We start from the raw sequence: 22468 nt of genomic DNA, 5'->3' as shown, positions 1-22468 counted from the left end.
GAGGGGAAGGAGTGGAAGAGAATGCCTTGGGCTCAGGGAACATCAGGGATTTTCAGGGGGAATGAGGCAAATCTTTGCCATGGACTATGTGGGTATTGTTGGTCCTGCTCTGGGCAGGAGAATGGTGTAGCTGACTTATTGGGACCCTTCCAGCCCTACTTGTTGGAATTTATGCTGCAGAAAAGAAGCTGTGTCCAGATTTTCCCCTAGCACAGGGTCTCTGCCACTTGGGCTTGCAGGACTGAAAGGGCAGCAAAGCTTTAATCTTAGAAATTCTCATGAGAGTGCTCAGAAAATTTATATTCTACATAAATTTGTTACAGTGCTGTATTAACATACTTAGTGTGAGATATGTGTGTAAAACTAGTATGGGTGAGCAAGCAAGGCTATAAAACTTAATTATCCAATTGGTCTGATGTTTGGCTGCTGTGTTTGCATCAAAAAGAATGCCTTATTCATAAACTCTAGTCCTGGTTCTTGCCTTGATCACTGATTTTCTCTGCTCTTTCCCCAGACCCTGGAAATTATTGACTTTGTCTAACAGGGCTCTTTTCAGTGTGCAGTTCACAGTTATCTAAACTGTTGTTTCCCTGTCCTTCTTTCCCTTTAACTTTTTGACTCCCCTGTCTCTGTGTGGGTTTTGTGTCATTCCAGAGGCCAGAGGCAGCCCTGCAAAGTCAGCTCCGTGTTTTTCTTGCCTGCAGTTCTGTGTTTTGTAGCTTAATGGATGTGATAACAATCTGCAAAAATCTCAAGGCTGTAAACACTGGAGAGGAGCAGGAATGGTTCCAAGGATGTGTGGGAAGCAGTTGACCAAAGGAGCATGTATAGTGTGTACTGTGATAAGTATCTTCACAGCTGGAGCTCTGAGAATGGAATATGCTTTCAAAAGATTTTTCAGACCACTTTAAATAAATGATGGGAAGTGTTCTGCAGCGTCAGCTCTTGATGGTGCTGCGGCTCTCTCAGCACACTATCAGAGTGCATATGCTCATTCTTTCCCCCAGAAAACCAGTTAAAGGGCATGAGAAACCTCCTCTGCAGCTGCTACATATCACAGGGAAAAAATCCTTGGAGTTTTGTTGCTGATTTGAAAATTCAAAGCCAACTCGTGATCTTCATGATAGTTGAATGTCTCTAAAAAATTCAGCTGTCCTGCTTGTCCTACCTGAGGTGTCTGTGGGTCTCAGGCAGCAAATTTTACTCCCTTCCTTGCAGGATCCATCATTATTTCCACTTCCTAGTATTCCAAACCCAGAAGGCTGTAATGAATTCCATGTAGTTTTCTGCTGCTTGCCAATGCTGTTTGCTAATGCAATGTGAAAATGCTAATGGCAGTAATAAATTTGGTACATTTCCTATCTTCTGACACAAAACCTCACTGGGTTAGGTGATAAGGATGTCTTTCGTCTGTGCATCTTTATAGGACTGTGTTGCCTGTGGAGCTCGGAGAAGCTGGGCTGATATGGAGCACACCAAGGCATGCAAGAAACAGCCCCTTCTGAAATTCCAGGATTAAAGTCCCCGAGCACACATCTGTGAACCAGCAGAAGATCTCTTTGCCCTGCCTTCCTTCCATTTGAAACTTCCACAGCCACGATTGCCTTACTGTAGGCTCCCTCTTCCAGGCTCTGAGTGGGGCAGGACATCCCCCTGGGTTATTTCCTATCAGGCAGTCATCAGAAACACTGATTTTCCTTCCTGTAGGGATTTACTCCAGGTGGACCCATGGGAAATTATATTTCTGCATTCCCAGTAGCTTTTTTTACTCCACTCCTGTCCAGAACCAGGTTGCAAATGTATAACTGATGCTCCAGCAGAGAATCTGAGGCTTTCAGCTTTTTCCTCCACACTTTAAAACTTCACTATTGGTTTCCTGTCACTTGCCTTCAGGCCTGATTAATACTATGTAAAACTGAAGACTTCACAGCTATTCTTCAAAGGGATTTAAAGTCCCCTGATTTCCCATAGTGAAGTAAGCAATTGCATTATTTCAGTGTGAAGGAGAGAAAATTGAGATCAATATCCTCTTGTAAATACTGCGCTGCAATTCGTAACAACAACTGTGATTTAATTTTTTTGAAGGCTGGGGGACCAAATATGTGGCAGTTCCTGTGTTCTTCCATAGCCATATATTTATGTGTGAAACTTCTCCAGGTGGTTGACTTACAGGGTTCAAGCAATGTGTCTTCAGGATATGTTCTGAAGAAAATAAATAACTTTGTCTTACAAAATTTGGGGAAAACACTGTCAATTCCCAGCAGTTTTGCCTTTTCCACACTCAGTGGTGATTCAGGATTCAATTCACCCTCAGACTACAAAGAGTGAAGGGGATTAGGCACTCAATCAGGCTGGAAATTCCTAATCCACGTCTTCACTGGCCTACAGGTGAGGTTTAAATGGCTGAGAAGTAAGGGTGACTGAGGAGTGCTTTGAAGGACAATTTTTTCTTGCAGAGAACTGTGAGTTTCTCGTGGTGTCATGTTCTGCCACAATGCTTCACCTCAGGAGCAGTCTGCAGGCAGCCAGGAAGAAAAATGGCTGAAATTTTGGTTCTTTTTTAGAAGTGAAAAAGTTGAGGTGCTTTTGCTTAAATCATATGAGAGGAGCTGAAGCACAGCGGAAGTGCTCCTGCAGCTGAAGAACAAGACTTTTATGTGTGAGGACATTACTCCAAAGAGAATCCTCAAGTCTGAACTCTGAATCCTAGGAGGGAGGCTGACTGTTAATGTCAATAGGGCATGACAAGCTCTCCTAGGGACTCGTGGAGAGTGTGAGATGCAGAGTAAATGCATCCAGAGCAAGGAAGAAAGCAGAGGAGGTTCACTGATTGTCTCCTCAGATGAAATGTATGGATTGCCATGCATTAGATCACGGTCATTCTCTGCTTTGCTGTTATTCCTGGTGAACTCAGAAGGGTTCTGGGGCATAAATACATGGATGCAGCTTCTCAAGAAGAATGGATACCCAGATCCCTGTCTGGGTGACAAATACATATTCCTGTCATCCAGAAGGACTGTGATTTCCAGGGTTCCTTATGGTGCTGAGAAGTCGCTGAAACCTTTTTTCATTTGAGACAAATCAGTTTGGTTTGAGCTTCAAGAGCCAGATGAGGAGGGCAATAAACTCTTGAGTGTGGAGGGATTGAAGTGTTGGGTAGGAGTTGGAATTAATTTCAGATAAAGAGATGTTTGCATGCTAAAGTCTGTGCTGACTTTAGATTTATTTGGAGAAAAGCTGTGCTAAGGGAGTGAAAAAAGGTTACATGCCTCTCCCAGGAAGTCTGGGGAGCAGGAACAGTGGGATTTATGTATCTGCCCTGTGGCTGAGATTACATAGCCAGCGGCTGTAGCCTGGGGGAAATGTGCCATCATTTGCATGCAGCAAGGTAATTATGTGTTCCTCCATTAAATCTCCCCCTCTGCACGTGGATCTATGGCTTCCTTAGGACAAGTCCAATTACCTTCCTGCTCTCGGTGTGGAAATGATCTTGGAGTTCACTCAATGCAAAATAAAGCTGCCAGTGTGCTGGGTGGGCTGGTTTGATGTGGATACACTGCACCAGCTGGAGGACTGGGATGTGCTTCCGTTTGCTACCATGTGTAATTCAGGATATTCATTGAGAGCTGAGCATCCCAGGTACCTGAAGGAAACTTTAGGGCCATCCTGGGAGTTCCACTGATTGGTTATCAGGGGAACAGTGCACAAAGCTTCACTCCAGTGAGTGAAATCATTTCACACTCCCAGCTGTGAGAACAGTCAGGCTGTTTCTGTAGCACAGCAGGAGCAGTGGGTGCAGGTAATGGGACCTTGGATTTTTTATTGGAATCATAGGCCTTTAATGCAGCTTTGAATATGAATATTGAGGTGTCATTGGCTCTGCACAGGTGTTATTCTCTCTTCAGCCTGAAAGTTGCCTTTCTGTTGCTTCTTCTCTGACCTGCTTCTCCTTCCAGAGGAGGAAGCTTTCAAACTAAACCAATTTTGCTTATTTTTTCACAAGGTCTTTGTTAAGACAAGGTAAAAACAAAATTGATTTTCTGCCCAAAAAGTCTTTCAAAGTTCAGTGTTTCCCACACTGTGTCTTCAGTGAGCCTGGGCTGTGCCCTGTAGCCCATGCTTCCCTGAGAAGGCACTAATTCATTCTCCATGTGCCTCCAGTTATGCAATCCTCAGAGGAAAAAGGAGTTCCTTGACACCCTGCTGACCAGTGAGGGCTGCAGTGAAGTGACTGACCACATTTCACTCACTCATTTTGGCTTCTTTTCAACTCCCATATCTGAGACATTAAGACTTTGTATTAAACTGCAGGACTTTGCTTTGTCTCCATTTCTTCTTCAGTCTCTCCTTGCTAATAAATAAAAGATACAGGAGAAAGAATAAAGCACTAAACTTGTGCGATGGGACAGAAGTTGCCATCTAACTGGTCATCAAGCCCCATGTGAAATCTATTTGATGGTTTGAGCTTGGTACTTCTGGAACAATGTTCCTCCTGTGAAGATATTAACTGTAGAAAAATTAACCCTGGCAAAGCAATCCCAGTTTCTGCTTGAAAAAGGCCAAAGATGAAGATAATATAGAAGCAGGATTACTTTCACTCCAGAAAGGGTCTCCAGGGCAGCCTTCACTGGGCTGCTGCAGGGCAGCCACTCCTGTGCCTGCTCACACACCTGCAGGGCTCTGCTTGATAGACAAAGTGTGGCTTCAGTGCTTGGGCTTTCCAGTGACATCACAGAATCCCAGAATGGATTGGGTGGGAGGGGACCTTACGTCCCACCCAGTGCCACCCCTGCCATGGCAGGGACACCTCCCACTGCCCCAGGCTGCTCCAGCCCCAGTGTCCAGCCTGGCCTTGGGCACTGCCAGGGATCCAGGGGCAGCCCCAGCTGCTCTGGGCACCCTGTGCCAGGGCCTGCCCACCCTGCCAGGGAACAATTCCTCATTCCCAAGATCCCATCCAGCCCTGCCCTCTGGCACTGGCAGCCATTCCCTGGCTCCTGTCCCTGCAGCCCTTGGCAATTGTCTCTCTCCATCTTTCCTGCAGCTCCTTCAGGCCCTGCAAGGCCATCCTGAGCTCAGCCCAAAGCTTCTCCTGTGCAGGTGAGCAATGCCAGCTGTGCCAGCCTTTCCTGCCAGCAGAGCTGCTCCATCCCTCTGCTCATCCTGGTGCCTCCTCTGGGCTCTCTGCAGCAGCTCCAGCTCCTGGCTGTGCTGGTCCAGGGCTGGGGCAGCTCTGCAGGTGGGGTCTCACCCGAGGGGCAGAATCCCCTCCCTGCTGCCCATGCTGGGCTCAGCCCAGGGCAGGGCTTTGGGGTCCCAGGGCACGGCCAGGGCAGGGCCAGCTCTGCCCCACAGCTCCCCCAGGGCTCTCCCAGGGCTGCTCCAGCTGCTCAGCCCTAGCCTGGACTGATCCCGGGGGCTGCCCCCGACCTGCCTGAACATTTTGTGACATTATTTTTTATGTACATATTCTTAAGCACAATTGCGTATGCATATATTATAGATGCATATATATATATGTGTGCATAAGTGTGTGTGTATATACATATACATATGCATATATATATACACACATATAAAAGTAAAATATTCCCTCCTCCCACAGTTGCCTCATGAGGGGGAAAACACCACCTGGCTGTGACTTGGAAAGTAAATGTCTAATGTCACTTACATCACTGCTAGAGCAGTTCCTTTAATAATGAAAAAGAAATCTACACCTGATATTAATACACTGTTTGCAAATCTTCATAACCAGAAAGTCCACTGGGTTTGACTTTTTAGCCTAATATATAATTAATATCTTGAAAATGGAATAGGAGCAGGAATGAGTCGTTCAGAGTTGGACATTTCAGCCCATTTCTGTGTCTTTTGGATTTCTATGGAAAGCACAATTCTGTACAATCACTTGTCTTCCTTCAAATGAGCAATGATAATTTTATGTGAATTGTTTTTGCATGCTGGAGTGACCTCAAAGTTCTGGCTGAGCTTCATTGCCAGAAAAGTGCTGAAAGAGGGGACATTTAAGCACCTGTGCATAAGCGCAGGGTCAGGTCAGTGGTTTCTCCTGCATTGAAAAGTGAAGGTGTCAGAGCTTTATGAACGTAGTACTTGGTGCTGTGGTCTGAAATCAGCTCTGGGTTTTGTGATGTGGGATTGGTCATTGGGCTGCTGACTACCAAGATATTAATGGGAGGACTGCTCCCTAAAATTATCCCTTTGTGTCTAAAAATTGTTTTAGTTTTGCTTCTCCTCTCTAGAATACTGGGACAGGTTTCTCAAAGAAGCTGCATCCCTGGAAGTAATTGAAGGCCATGAGATGAGCTTCAAAGTGCATTCCAACCCAAACTATTCTGGCATTCTGAGATAACCCCAAGAGCACTTGGTGGAATGGGGCTGTAAAAAAGTTCTTTTTGCACTGGGAGTGTTAGGAGTGTTTTGAGTGGACTGGTCCCTTCCTCCAGGCTTCCACTGACCAAGCTTGAGACAGGAAATTCCTGAGGTTCATCCACCTGTTCGGGCATCTGAAAGCATTTGCATGAAGCCAGTTCAAGTTAGTGGCAGATTACAGACAAAGTTTTGTAGTTGTGCTCTTGTGTGGAAGTAAAAAACTGCACAAGACATTACAGAATAGATTAGACTTAGGAATTAATGGTTACACCTCAGTTTTTGCTGTGTCTTTAAAAAGATTAATAACAAATCTTCCACCATTCCCTGTGAAACTCTGTTGTGCTTCAGAATAAATTTTAAAAACCCGACAAAATGTGCCAAGCTCAATGGAAACCTTCTCTTGGCTTCAGAGAGTGTTGAGGCAGCTGCTAAATGAAATCTCACCGTGAACCTACAATGTTTGTGCTTTCTTCTTCTTTCTGCTTGTGGGGAGAAGATGGGAAAGGCAAGATGAGTACTAGAGCTCTGCATTGCTGCTTGTGGAGAAGCAAAGCCAAGTGAGGAGCTTGTAGGAGAAACGAAGCAGCAACAGGGCCTGATGAAAGAGTCTCAGAATGAGAGAGCACCGGTGGGACTTTGCATCCTGCAGCAATCCCAGGAGGTCTCTAGACAGGAAATTCCTGCAAGAGGCAGTGCAGGCAGGGAGAGGGCAGGTCCAGGTGTGTCCTGCAGAGCCTGATGGAGCAGGGCAGGGTAGAGCAAGCTGTGCCTCAGCAGAGCTCTCAGGTTTCAAAGGCAGTCTGCTCTAAAAGCTGCTGCTGTGGTTGGGAAGCCCTGTTTCATCACAGAGAAATCTCTTCAGAAACAAAGTGGAGCATTAACAAATAGCAACTAAAATTTTTGTTCAAAACGTTGCCTGTAGCAAATAAAAAATTGTCTTCTTGGGTAGCTTGCGTTCCTATGTCCAGGACACCCATTTCTGCAGGCTCCTGCTCATCACTGGCTCCTCTCTTGAAGGAAATAAATAATACTGGCCTTTGGAAATATGTGGCTCAATAGTTTAACTTGCTAAAGCTCATGACTGTGTCTGGGACAATTGTTTCAGATATATCCATGTCAATAAGAACTTATGTGAACTAAAATAACCAGTTTAAGAGTGCAGGACTCAGTCATCTTGTTGACAAGCTGCCTTCACAGTAGATATGTTCTCTATTATTGATGACATTTCCAGCAGATCCCAGAACAATGCTAGGTGAGTTCTAAAATTAATATCCCTTTCCATGGTTCATTAGTTTGACTAAGTCTGGATAATAAATGGAGCTGCAAAATCAAAAAAAGCAAACAAATCCATGCATTTCCTCCCAGATCCAATCCTAAAATTGCAAGTGGGTTGGGTTTTTTTGTAGATAATTTGAACTTTGACTGAGGAATCTTTATGGAAGTTCTAAAAACAGCATCCTCATTTTTCTTTTCACTTTCATAAGCCTACTGAGTCCCAATCAGAGTGATAATTAAAATGTTGAAATGCAGTGAAATAATGTCTGTGAAGTGTTTCTAAGCAGAAGCAGAGCTCTCTTGCAAGATTTCAGCTCAGTTCTGCAGACCCAGAGGATTTAGCTGTTTCTGATAAGCCTAGATAAGCCCTTGGACTTCTGAATGCCCGAACTGCAACTCTGAGCTTGTTGAAGTTTACTTACCAGTGAATTTTGTATTTAATTTAATATTGTCTTATCAGCTGTCTTTGTATAACTTTCCTTCCTCCTCTCCCCTTCAATCCCCCTCAAAATCCTATCTGACATTTTAAACTCAAATCCCACTTAAATATTAGCACGCTTAATAAAGAAATTATAGATCAATATATTTTTAATTGCAGTCTACAGGCCCTGGTAAAGATCAACAACCATATTGAGCAACAAAGGTGTTTAAATTACTCACAAATTAAATAGATTTAGAATTTTGGAGCAAATAGCTTCACCCTGTGAATATTTAGTTGCTAAATAAGTAGTTCAGTTGGAACCAATGTGGGTTTTACATATATACTTGTACTTACAACACTAATTTCTCTTACTGTATTAAATACAATCTTTTAATTAAACCAAGACTTCCAAGTAGAAGGATCATTGCTGGTTATTTTATAATAACCAAGATGCTTGAATAGTTCTAATTATTTCCCAAGCATAATATCTGTGATGTGATGTTCTTATTGAAATTTGGGATAACTTTTCAAAACGGTAAAATTATATTTTTAAGAGACTGATATATGCTTGCTAGTCTGTATTGAACAATGCTTGTCACTTTGGATTTCAAAATGTTTAAAGGTAATTATATGTATCTTGAGCTGTACTGAAAAAACACATAATTACAAGTTTGCTTCAGGGACATACAACATGTGTGTTTTGTTTTTAAACTCTTCACGCTACAAGATTTGCAATTGTCCAACACCTCATGGGATTTGCCTGCCTTTGTTAGCTGAGTAATCCTTGGTGCTACATGAGCTTGGAAAAACATTCCCAGGTCTGTGACCAGATCAAATCCAGACTCCTGGAGTTCAGGGCAATGCCCCTTGTGTCAGTGATTTTGGAACATCTGATTCCATACTAGAACTGACCTTTCCTTATTAACATTTGATTCCGTAATTACTTGATATTTAATCTTTTCATACCATTGGGGAGGGGATGGAAAATGATAATTTGCTGTGGGACAAAACCTGGAAGTTCCAATCAGTTTGATATTAAGTTTCTGCAATTTCAGATGTGAAATAATGTGGTTTAATTATTCTGTTGTTTAAAGTGGCCTTTCACTTCAGTCCAATGTAATTTCCATTCCCTATTGAATTCCTGGGGTACTTTTAATGTTCTGCTCCACACTCTTAAAGGAAGTCATATCAGGAAATAAGAACCTGTGTGTTTCTAACCAGCAAGTTGCATGTGTAATTTGCATTCTTAATTGAATTTAAATACGAGCATGAAGGATTTGTAAGCAAACATAAAAACCTGGCCAGAAGAGATGGTGAAAAAAATGTAAAAGTAATGGGCTTATATAACATCTCAAATTCAAGATTTAGTGTGAGACATGTGCCTGCTCTGAGCAGGACTGGGGGGTGAGGTGGTGCCAGGTGCTCCTGTGTCTGCAGGGAGCCCAGCCCTGTGCCCACGATATTCTGTCTCCCTAAAAGAATATAAATTGTATAAATTGGTCACTGCATTCTTTTGCCCATGGAGGATTTTTACAGGACTTGATATGTGAGGGTAGTTCTGATAAATACTGTAAGACAAAGATTTATGCTCTGAAAAGTGGTGAAGGGAAATTTCTGCTCTGATTTTCATCTTTACTTTGAAAGGAGAGGGGAATGTTCTCTGAGCACAGACAGCTTGGAGAGCTGCATCTTTCCCCCTCAAGCTGTGCATTTAAAGGGCCTTAGGAGATTATATAAAATATGTTGACAGTTTGTGAAACGCAGCAATGCTGCAGATTCATCTGCCATGTAGACAAATCTTTATTTCCAACAATTATGAAGTCATTATAGTCAGGCAAGCTTAAAAAGCTGTGGAGTTCTCACTTATTGTGCCTGTTCAGCTGAAATTATTAATTGCAAATTGAAGTTTCTAGAACTCCCACCTCAGAGGACTGGAAGCAGCCCTTCAGACTCCTTGGTGAACCGTGCTGGTCTAAATTCAGAGTGAAAATATGTTGCAACTATAATGTTATTGATTCTTTATTGCAGGTATTAATCTTTTCCTTTAGCAGTAAATAGCAAACATAGAGGCAGGGAGAATATGATGTGCTTCCCAATGGAAAACTGAGTAATTAAATTTTGAACTGTAACTACTGGATGTGTATACTTCATATGAATGCCCTGCTTTTACCATGACTTTTTTTTCCAGCAAAATCCAAGCTGTATTTTAGGTAGAAAAGAGTGAACTCCCTTAGTGTACTTCCAGATTTTTACTTAACTTATGACTTTGGGAGGCTGATTCATATTGATATTCAGTTTCCACTAGGAAAAGAATTGGTTAAAAGCAGGATGGAGGCAGGAAACAGGACTTTTTTCTGTGTATGGGTGTAAAACCAGAAGATAAGTGAAAAACAAATATAGGGCAGTAGGATTTTCAGAGAACTGCAGCCTCTGCTTAGATTTCATTCACATTTAGGCTGAAAAAAATGTTTGTACTCATTTTCAAAATTGCTCAGCACTTTCCAAATTCACTCTGAGTGATCAGAGCTCTGTGCTTCTAGAAAGCCAGGCACTTATTTTACCTTAAATATGGACAAGAGACCAATTATAGCTCTTTTATTTTAGCCTGGGCCTAAGTGCACTTTATACTATGATAGCATATTCAGTGAATCTCTAGTTCATGGAATATATTTTTCTCTCCCTTAAGACATTTATAGGATCAATTTAGAGGCTCAGCCTGGCGGGATGGTGTGAATTGCCCCAAGCTCACTGCGGCAGGTGGGTTTTGGGAGCCTCTGCAGGGTGAGCAGTGTCCCAGCCCTGGCACTGGCACTGTCCCTGTGCTCCCCTCAGGGAGGGATGGCCACGGTGCCCCCTGGCCCTGTCCCTGTGCTCCCCTCAGGGAGGGATGGCCACTGTACCCCCTGGCCCTGTCCCTGTGCTCCCCTCAGGGAGGGATGGCTGCGGTGCCCCCTGACACTGTCTCCCCTCAGGGAGGGATGGCCTCAATGCCCCATGGCCCTGGCCCTGCTGCCCTCAGGGAGGGGAGGCCCATGGCAGTGTCCCATGGCCCTATCTCCCATGGCCCTATCTCCCATGGCCCTATCTCCTCAGGGAGGAATGGCCTCAGTGCCCCCTGTCCCTGTCCCTGTGGTCCCCTCAGGGAGGGATGGCCTCAGTGCCCCCTGTCCCTGTGCTCCCCTCAGGGAGGGATGGCCGCGGTGCCCCCTGACCTCATCCCTGTGCTCCCCTCAGGGAGGGATGGCCACAGTGACCCTGTCCCTGTGCTCCCCTCAGGGAGGGGAGGCCCATGGTGGTGTCCCCTGTCCCTGTGCTCCCCTCAGGGAGGAATGGCTGCGGTACCCCCTGTCCCTGTGCTCCCCTCAGGGAGGCATGGCCACGGTGCCCCATGGCCCTGTCCCTGTGCTCCCCGGAGGGAGGCATGGCCGCTGTGCTCCCTGTCCCTTTACTCCCCTCAGGGAGGGATGGCCTCAATGCCCCATGGCCCTGGCCCTGCTGCCCTCAGGGAGGGGAGGCCCATGGCCGTGCCCCATGGCCTGCCCAGCAGAGGATGCAGCAGCCTGGGCTCCTGCCTTCCCGTGGGACTCGGGGTGTGCTGTCCTGGCCTGGCCTCCAGCTGGGCAGGGCTGCTGTAGCTGGGGCTGGAAACGGGCTCTGGCTATGCGGCGGGCACTGAACGTGACCTAAAATCTCTGTAGGGCAGGAGGAGTGGTGGCACATTTTAGGAAAGTGTAGCTGGGGAGATTTTCTCTGTTCTGATTGACAGATTAAGGACATCTTTACCTTTCTGATAGTGCTGGAACCAAGGCTTTGCACTGGGGATGTGACACAAAGGTGATGACTGACGGCTGGATTTACTTGTCCGTTTAATGAGGCCTCATTGACAAGGCCTTCTGCAGAGCAATCCCTGTGTCACTGCTGCTCCTTATGCCCAGGAACAGGTGGTTTCTTTATGGAAATGTCCAAACTATTTATTTTTTAAAAATTTTATTCTCATTTGTGTTAGAAATGTGGGGGTTCAGGACTGATTTTTGTCTGAAAACCTGGGTCAGGCTCTTCTGGAGCCAGATTTAGCTTCTGCTCTGTGCAGTTTCCTTGCCATGGCCTGAGGTTTTCCTCTCTATCAGCTGGACAAGACAGAATCCCATGACACATCTGGCTAAAGAAATCTGTGAGAGACTATTTACAAAGCCCTGGAGTGACAGACAAGGGGGAATGGCTCCCAGTGCCAGAGGGCAGGGCTGGATGGGATCTTGGGAATGAGGAATTGTTCCCTGGCAGGGTGGGCAGGCCCTGGCACAGGGTGCCCAGAGCAGCTGGGGCTGCCCCTGGATCCCTGGCAGTGCCCAAGGCCAGGCTGGACACTGGGGCTGGAGCAGCCTGGGGCAGTGGGAGGTGTCCCTGCCATGGCTGGGGCGGCTCTGGGTGGGCTTTAAGGTCCCTTCCAGCTCAAACAATTCTATGATTATGATTCTGTAAAATCTAGAACTACCACTCTGAAAGTAGCCTGGAATAATTTTTTTTTCTTCATCTTTCTCTATCCCAAGGAATACACATCTTGCAGTGGAAGAAAAAGAAATAGTGATCCTCAATACAAATTTGTGGTTTCAGTGTGAATAATTGTGTTTATTGGATGAATACAGAGTGACAAGGGAGTTTCCTGATGATAAATTTGTTCTGAGATGGGAATAGATGTGTGAGAGAGAAGGGGATGCAATCTGCAAATCATCTCTTTAATGATAAGACAAATCCCAGGTTGCCCAGAGGATGGCCATAGGGAAAGGGAAAATGTGAGTTTATGACAAAACCCTGAGCCATGCCAACAAAACACTCATCTATATTTTTCTGGTATGAAATTTGGGGAGTTTCTGCTTTCAGAGACACACCAGTGTTTTGCATGCATTTCTCTCTGAAGGAAATAAAGGCTTGTTAAGATATTTAGAAACCCAGAATTCTATGCATAAGCAATGTCTGCATTCCTTTACAGCTCACTTTTAATCCCTAAGTCAAGAAGTCTTTAACACAATGCCCTGCCTGCATGCAATACAAATGAGGGAAGGCTGTGTTTGAAGCTTTTTTGTACAGACAAAGCAGAATAGCACTGACTGTGGTGGTAGAACACATCATTTATTTTGCATGTTATGCAGCATGTTAATGTTCACTGGAGCTGGGATTGACTGCTCAGTTTGAGCAAATGCACAATTTTCTGGATCAGAGTCAGTGATTGTCCAGCCCACACCTTAGGGATTAGTTCATGTTAATTGTGTGGGCAAAATACAAGGGTTGCTTCTAGACTGGGTTTTCTTCTCATCTGCTCTAAACAGTGCTGTGAATGAGGATTTCTGGCTCCCATGGCATAGGGAAAGAGAGTAGGGTGAGATGGGATCTTGGGAATGAGGAATTGTTCCCTGGCAGGGTGGACAGGCCCTGGCACAGGGTGCCCAGAGCAGCTGGGGCTACCCCTGGATCCCTGGCAGTGCCCAAGGCCAGGCTGGACACTGGGGCTGGAGCAGCCTGGGACAGTGGGAGGTGTCCCTGCCATGGCAGGGGTGGAATGAGAAGATCTTTAAGGTCTCTCCAAACGCAAATCATTCTGTGATTTTCAAAAATCCCATGTTTGCAAACACTATTTTGAAGCTTGACATATCAAAGTACAAAATGAGTGAATTTAGCAGCAGAAACTTTGCTGATTTATATATTGTTTTCATTCTAGTTTGGCACCTTTTGTTCCTCTCCATGCTTTCCATTTTTAGGCTGAGATTCTGTAGCACATGTCAATATGTGGGAGTTCCCTTAAAACCTCCTCCTCACAGGGGTCTTGGTTATTCATGTGGAGATGGGGAGCCAAATGCAGGGAACTGGTGCCAGGAATGAGGGCAGGGTGTGCCTCTGCTGCCCTGCATCCGTGCAGGATGGCAGCTCACACCTGGCTTTTCCTCCAGTGCCGGGGAATGCTCCCAAAGCTGCCCTGACGTGTGATGGATGGGCAGAACCGGGGTTCCACCCTCAGCTCTACCAGCCTGCAGAGCTATAAATCAAACTGTGAGCCTAAAAAAAGCCCAAGAGTTTTAGATTTACTCCACAGCATCCAAAATAGAGTTTGATTATTTGTAAACAGCTTGTAGAAATGGTGAGCATTTCAGAGTTAGACAAGGAACACCTGAGATATTTTTAAAATATATTTTAAAAATATTTTAGCCATAGGTGAAACTGTCTAATACCTACAGTACTGCATCATCAAAGCAAATGGGCTTGAAGTCAAATTAGTCACTTATTTTGTTGTCATCTCTGCTCATTCATAGGAAAAACCATAGAAATGAAGAAAAATGGAGCTCAAAGGTAATGCTTATTTAAGTAAATGTGTGCTAGTGTATACTTTAGGCTATGCAAAAAAGAACTTTGCTGTGTTTGTGCAAAAACATAATCAAGATATTTTCTTCAAATTAATTTGTCTTCCTTTAACAGAATAAAATGTGTGAGGTATTGGAGGCCTCATGTTTCTGCTTCTGGTGGCGCCAGACCTTGTGTACCTCTTGTGGCTTGGCATGGATTGTTCGGCCTGGAATTCGCTGACCCTTTGAAAAGACATTGGTTTCTTATTATTTCCAGCAAAGGATGAGCTTAGTGTAATTGTACTAAATTTTATCTTTAGTTTCAAAATGAGTTGTTATTGCCGTGGCAGAGGAAAAAAAGGAGCAGGATCAGGAAATTACTCTGGTTTGAGAGGCTTTTTACATGTGTCTTCAGGAGTGATACAAGCATCATGAATTACATCTGTCCCGTGTGTTTTCTGTCCCTGAGGGAGGGGTGTGCAGTGGACTGTTTTGCTTTGGTGGGGGTTGTTTCCTACCCAAACAGTCCCTGTTTCTGTGGAAGGAGCATGCCTGGTGATTGGAGCACCAAGACTGGAATTGCTGCTTCCTCTCCAGGCCTGGCAGAGCCACTGAAGGGAACAGCTCAGTGCCAACGCAGTGACACCACTTTGGAGAGAGTTCTAACAGGGCAATTCTTGTTAAACATTCTGAAAACTCATTTATTCAAAGGATTCTGTGGGGACTTCTCTTCGACTTGATTTGGGGGTTTCATTTTTCTTGGTTAGACCAGCGATTCCTACACCTACATGAATGTATCTGTATCTCGAGGGGACACGGAGGGAGGGAGGGAGGAAGGAAGTGGCGGAAGGAAGGAAGGAAGTGGCGGAAGGAAGGAAGTGGCGGAAGGAAGGAAGGAAGTGGCGGAAGGAAGGAAGGAAGTGGCGGAAGGAAGTGGCGGAAGGAAGTGGCGGAAGGAAGTGGCGGAAGGAAGTGGCGGAAGGAAGGAAGTGGCGGAAGGAAGTGGCGGAAGGAAGTGGCGGAAGGAAGGAAGTGGCGGAAGGAAGGAAGTGGCGGAAGGAAGTGGCGGAAGGAAGTGGCGGAAGGAAGGAAGTGGCGGGAGGAAGGAAGTGGCGGAAGGAAGGAAGTGGCGGAAGGAAGTGGCGGAAGGAAGTGGCGGAAGGAAGGAAGTGGCGGAAGGAAGGAAGTGGCGGAAGGAAGTGGCGGAAGGAAGTGGCGGAAGGAAGTGGCGGAAGGAAGTGGCGGAAGGAAGTGGCGGAAGGAAGGAAGGAAGTGGCGGAAGGAAGGAAGGAAGGAAGGAAGGAAGGAAGGAAGGAAGGAAGGAAGGAAGGAAGGAAGGAAGGAAGGAAGGAAGTGGCGGAAGGAAGGAAGGAAGTGGCGGAAGGAAGGAAGGAAGGAAGTGGCGGAAGGAAGTGGCGGAAGGAAGGAAGGAAGTGGCGGAAGGAAGGAAGGAAGTGGCGGAAGGAAGTGGCGGAAGGAAGGAAGTGGCGGAAGGAAGTGGCGGAAGGAAGGAAGGAAGGAAGGAAGGAAGGAAGGAAGGAAGGAAGGAAGGAAGGAAGGAAGGAAGGAAGGAAGGAAGGAAGGAAGGAAGGAAGGAAGGAAGGAAGTGGCGGAAGGAAGTGGCGGAAGGAAGGAAGGAAGGGAGGGAGGGAGGGAGGGAGGGAGGGAGGGAGGGAATTTACCAGCAAAAAATGTTTTTTCCTTTTCTTGATGAAGGCCACAAGAAATAAACAGTAGGAGTAAAGGCTGATGAAAACAAGTATGGATTGCTTTTATTGCCATTTTTTATTGATTCAGGTGGGGTCCAAAGAGACCAGTTAGAATTAGACCCCTCCTGTTTTAGACCCTATAAAAACCAGGATGAATTTCCCAGCTTTTTTCTCTATGTATGCTTTGTCAATGCACTGCAGCAGAGGGGCTGTATTCCAAACAGAGACAAAGCAGGAAATGTGTTTGTGATTCTGCTCTGAAATCTGTGTGGCTGTCTTAGTTTCTGCTGCTGGGTTCACCTCTGCACAGCACAGAGGCACAGAGGCAGAGCTGCTCTGGCACTTCTCTGTGTTGGCATTATCTGCTCAACAGCAACAGTAATTAGACTAAATTTAGAATGTACAGAGTGATGAATTTAAGTTTTCAAAACAGACTTGTGCTGGAGTTATGCACACAAGAATGCCTTAAATTGAGTATTGAAAGAAAAGAGAAATGGACTAAATCACTTCTAATTTTCTGGTGGGAAAAGTCTGTAAAATATGCTAAAGAATACAAATAGGCAGAAAAATCCTATTGTAAAATGGGATTCAGACTTGATCTCATTTCTGGTCCAGCTGTAAGACAGGGGAGAATAGAATTTTTATCAGATTTGATACAGTCCTGACTATGTCACTGTGATTCTCGTGCTGTAATAATGAAACAGTTTCCTTTAGTCATCCAGCAGATGCAGAAAGGTTGTGTATTCTTCTAAAAAGAGTCCAAAATATTTTTCTGGGAAATGAAGGGAGAAGCCCAGTCTCATTCAAAGGCACTCCTCATATGGGACACCACCTTTTTTGGCTGTTTGTAGGGTTTATTGCACTCATATTTTTAAATTATTATTATTCTATTGCTAATTTGATTTTCTGTAAGGGCTCAGAATAGATAAAAATGTAGATCAGGCAATGTCCTGTTAGTATTATTTCTATTTTGTTCACAATTTTTCCACCTTTTCATGCAGCAAATTCAAACAGTCACTTGAATGGAACAGAAAGTCTGGATTGCTCCAATGCTGTCTAATACAGAAAAAGTTGAGAAGAATAAGGAAAACTCACCCTTTTTATTTAAGATGCTTCAAATTATAACTGAATTGGCGGGAAAGACCCATCTTTTGGGAGAACCTGTGACTGCAGAACTCCTCAGGGACAGTGTCTCCACATACAGAAGTCTGTGTGCATTTTTCTACCCCTCCACAATAACCTCTATAAATCATGTCATTAAGAAACTGTCTCAGACTAATAAAAATGGCTTCCATTCTTAAATCACTGTTAGTTTGGAAATCAGAAGAAGTAATGGTCTCGTGTTTCCTGCAGTAGGTAAAGCTGCAAAGCAAACACTGAACAAATGAGGCTCGTGGCTCCTGTTGGCAAAGCCATGCCAGAGGCTTGGAGCTGGGGAGTGGCAGATCCATCTTCCCTGAAAGGCAATTCCTCGCTGCTCTTTAGGGTAGCAGATATTAAATATTCTTTGTTTTGCCACTCACATCTTTTAGAAGTCATAAATTGCTTTATCCTGAGTAATTAGGGTAGCTTCAGGTAATAGGGATCTAAATTATGGATCCTTTTATTCTGCTTTTATTTTTGGAGGCAGAGGGGAAGGATGATTTTATTTTACCTTTTTAGAGAAGTAAGGCTTGCCTTACTTGGGGAAGCTGGGGCTGTGAGAAAAACATGCACTATGTCAAAATTTGCAATAACATAATGAGCTCTCATTAACACTGCATTCCACCCAAAAGTTTCCTCCTCTTCCTAATAGCTTTTCATACCAGCACAGTTTCCCCCAGTACCATTAGGGACTATGTATAGTACCTAACTTTAAAATGACAGATCCATTCAAAGACGTGATGCTGAGAGTTTTACTTACCCATTAGCTAAAATAAATACACATTTCCTTCTCATTTCCACGGCCAGCAAAGTAAGGACCCACAATTGCATATTGCTAAAATGCTACGTTTTTCAGCTTTTTTGGAGGGGAAACTTTTTCTAATATACAGATTTCTGAAAATGTGTGTGATATTTAAAGAGAAAATGTTAACTAAATTCTTGCAAGAGCTTTCAACAGGATTTCTATGAGGAAAAAGAAGCCAAAGCCCCAATAATTTGAAAGGGCATTTCAATAAAGATGGGGGTTATACATTTTTTTTTAAGTAGAGTCATTCTAGTTATTTTCTCTCAAACCATCACCAAAACCCCACCAAAGCAGAGGAGTTAAAATTATTTTAATCTCCATGAAGACACAGGGACTGCATGCACATTTAGATGGCTGTGGTCTGTTTATTCAGGTCTTGAGAACCACAGAAAATTGAGTTTGCAATGGGGCAGGCAGCATGTGTGGGTGGAGAGTGGATGGGAGTGAAAGGCGAAGTGGGAGAGCGCTGGTTGCATTATAAATGTTTCAGCAGGAGGTATTTGGAATGGCTCCCTCACTCCCATGTTGTGAAGTCAGGAGGGAGTTCTGCTGCATCCCAAATGAGTGCTAATGAAACCTTTATTCTCAGCACCATCGTGGATCCTGCATATGCTACATACGAGGTGGGAAAAACTCAAATTAAGATTGAGGGAGAGGGGGAGCATGCGAGAGAGAGGCAGAAAGGGTTTATCAGCATGAGGTTGGGAGGGGGTGCCTTAGTCACAAAAGCAAAGCTGAATTTATTAGTTCACATTTTTTTCTCTCCCTCTGAGCCCTCAGTCTTGGCACTCACTGGAGAACAGGGGCTTATGGGCACAGGCTGCAAAAATAGTCTCAAAAATCTATTTTAAAACTCCTTTTCATCTTTCAATAAATACTTTTTTTTGACAATGTATGAGATGGCTTGGGGTACAAAAGTCTTACCAGCACTTGTTTGGAATTTTATGCATTTCTCACCCCTAATTTTAGTCTTTTGAGTCTTTTGAACTCTCATATCCAAGCCTTGGCTTTAATCAAGCCAATGGAAATAAAAAATGCCTTCTAAGAAGGAACTCTTCTTTCTCAACCTTCCCTTCTCCACCACTAAACACTTTTTCCCTCTTCCTGGATGTACCATTTGCTCCTCCCTCCCCAAGGCCCAGCACTTGGGCCCTGTGCAGTTCTGGGATGGTGAGTTTGGGGTTGTATTCCTGGGGTGATCCAAGGCTGCAGGGCCTTTCCCAGGTTCATGGAGTATTGCAGCTCATTTGGTAAAAAACACAAAGATATCTGCCTTTCCAAGGTCAGCACAATTTCCAGTCATGCTGCCTTAGGAATCAATAAGTATTTAAAATACTTTTAAAAACAGCCTAAATCCATAGTTGTGAATCATTTGCCTGGTTTAATGATAGAGCCACATGCACTGTACCATCCTGATGCACCTGCCTGTCTGCACCTCTGCTTTGAGAGATATTAGTGCACCCCTCTCCCTCTGTCTGTGTCATTCTGTTTGACCTGTCTGGGGCTGTGGGAGCAGAACAAACAGCAGCAGTGGGAGCTTTTAATGCAGTGGCTGAATTCTGATTTTCCTACTGGAAATAGGCAGAAACAGTCTTTAATAAAGGTGACCTTAGTTACACTTCAAGATAGGCAGTTCCAGAGGGAGGGAGGGGACACTGAAGTATGAAGGGTTTGTGGTGTTAGTGAGAGGAAAAGCAGTGCAAGTGTTTTATTCCTCATTAAGGTCATCTGGTCATTATGTTCTTGCATCTATTCACTCAGAGCCTTGGAAGGAGAAACTCTTTCAGATTCCACAAGGAGGGGTCAGGTGGCATGGAGGAGGATTTTTCTTCCCATGCCTTCCCCTCTTCCTGACCTGATGCTTTCTCTCAGCAGGAGCAATTCCTCACCTGGCTTTCTCCTGTGTGCCCAAATGAGTGCTCTAATTACACACCCTGCCCTCCCAAACCATTCTTTATCTACAAAGGAAAAATAAAAAGCAGATAGGAGGTCCAGAAGATTTGTGCCTATACCCAAAAAAGCTTCACCTTCTTTTTTTTTTGTTTTATTACGGTTGTTTTTCTTGAATATATTTTCTCTGATTCACGGATAACAGGGAGAAAAAAATTCAAATAATGGAAAAAGAAATGAAAACTATTCTTGCCATAAATCTTCCTTTTTCTCTATTTACTGGAACAGAAAATTGGCTGGAAGTTGAAATGTAGTGTGTATGTGTGTATTTGTGTGCCTCTGAACCTCCCTTTCCAATGTAAGTAGTGACATTTTCCTAATTTCAGTTTATATAAAAAAGGCTTTGCATGACTTTGATTTTCATAACATGAAGGTCAAACAATTCAGAATAGAAACAATAATATTCTTTAGAAATTGACCCATGAAAATGTATTTAAGTTGGGTCTGGAAAACTGCCCTTCAAAGCTCCTTCCCAAGTAAACTTGCAATGACATTTCAAAAACAGAACGTGGGCACCAGTAGCTGTGGGGAATTTTTGGATTGTTTCTACTAATTTGGACACCACACACAAAATACCTGTTACACAAATCAAAGTCCAGTAATTTACTATCCAGGTACCTGATCTTGCAACAGCCAACATGCTGAGAAACGTTTGAGGATATTCAGCTCAGTCTTATATACGTTCTCTATTGCTTTTTCTATTACTTTGATTGCTGATCTTACTTCCCAAGGCCTTTAACAATGAGAGGGATAAAGCTGCTGCCCTGTTAAGGCACAAGGCATTGAAATATCAGAGTAATTTTATGTCAAAGGGGTCATTCAGTTGGGAATTAAGGTTTCATCATGGTTTTATATCATTTTTTTATTATTGTTTGTCATGAAGAAGCAAAGCGTGGTATTGCCTAGCTGGACTCAGGTGTTTGGGAAGGTGAATGTCCTGTCTGTGTGGATGTAACACCTGTGTCTGGTAACACCAGGTATTATATTGATATTATATTATAGGCGTGGGTGAGGGGGGAATGGGGCTGGACAGAAAATGGGAAAGAAAGAAGTCTTTAATTAACCTTCTTTGGATATTCTTTGGCCTTTGTTTTGAGCTCTCTTCTCTGTTGTAGAGTATTACCTGAATACATAAATATAAAGAGTACTTTCTGAATATGTTAAATAATGTGTTGGGAGCATGCAAATCCCCACAGTGATGGAGATCTGGTGAGGGATAAAAATCCCCATTTCTGACGGGCTGTGCAGGGGTGTGGAAGGGCTCACATGTAGAGAAAGCTCTGTGCTGACAGCACAGGGAACCCAGAACACCCAATTCCTGGGGGAATTCTGCTTCATAGCAAAGTGGTTTTGCCTAGTACTGGCCTAGTGATTCTGTGTGTGCAGTGCCTAGATCCTGGGGAGGAATTACCTGGCATCAGCTCTCATTAGTGATTATCTTCCTGCTGCATGCTAGATAGAAATTCAGAAGCTCTGTTCAATATCTGGTGGATTGTTATTTAATATATATGTATGTATGTATGTATTTAAAAGCAAAGTGTAGCTGTGGGTGAATCCATGAGTCCACTGGCCCTACAAAGACATATCCATGTCCATACCACCCCACAGCTGTCCATGTTTCATTTTTAACATTTTGGGAGTGATTTCACCATGAATCTTCTACTTGTTGCCCTCTGGATTGGGTTATTTAAATACAGATCTGCCTAAATTTCCTTTTTATTTTTTCCCCCTCTGCATTTCTAAATGTTTTCAGGCTGAAAACATTATGCCACGATTTCTAGAGGAAATACCATGTATTGATCTGGAGTCATGTGGTCTGTTGTAGCTGACATTGTTTTATTGCCTGGGTTTAATGGTTTTTATTGGTTAAAGCTTTTAGTCTCAAGGCCCAGCAGTTACAAGGGAGCAGTGAGTGTCTTGTGGCTGTAGGAAGGGTATTAACCTGTCTGCTTTAACTGCCAGCTCATTCCTCTGGAGGCATCCTGTTTGTCAGATCATTTTTCAGCTGTGCCACACAGGCCTGGGAGTGATGTTCATTCTCTCTGTAACAAGTTCTTTAATTAATTTATAGATGGGACACTGAGGAGTTCCATGTTGCTGCTTACTATTGTTATTACTTCTAAAATAAATTTTGTTAAATCTTTGTTTTGCCAATGTTTGGTATGTTTCATGGGAGGGTTTGTTCTGCATTGGATAAATCTTGTTATGAAGAAGCTCTGAGGGTGACAGGGGTCTGCTCTGGTTTAGGTGTGAGCACAGCAGGACTGGAGGGACGGTAGGAGCCAGTGGAATTTCTGTTGTTGTTACTCCCAGCTCAGCTTCCAGTTGCTTTCAAGACTTCTTGGAGCCAAGGCAATCCCAGTGTTATCCCATGGTTTGTGTGAAGATGGATTGTGAGGACACCTCAAACTTTCCAAGGTTCCAGTTTCCCAAATTTGGGGCTGCT

This window comes from Ammospiza caudacuta, chromosome 13 (genome assembly GCF_027887145.1).
Source record: "Ammospiza caudacuta isolate bAmmCau1 chromosome 13, bAmmCau1.pri, whole genome shotgun sequence".
Classification (NCBI taxonomy): Eukaryota; Metazoa; Chordata; class Aves; order Passeriformes; family Passerellidae; genus Ammospiza; species Ammospiza caudacuta.
This window is presented reverse-complemented; position numbering follows the sequence as displayed.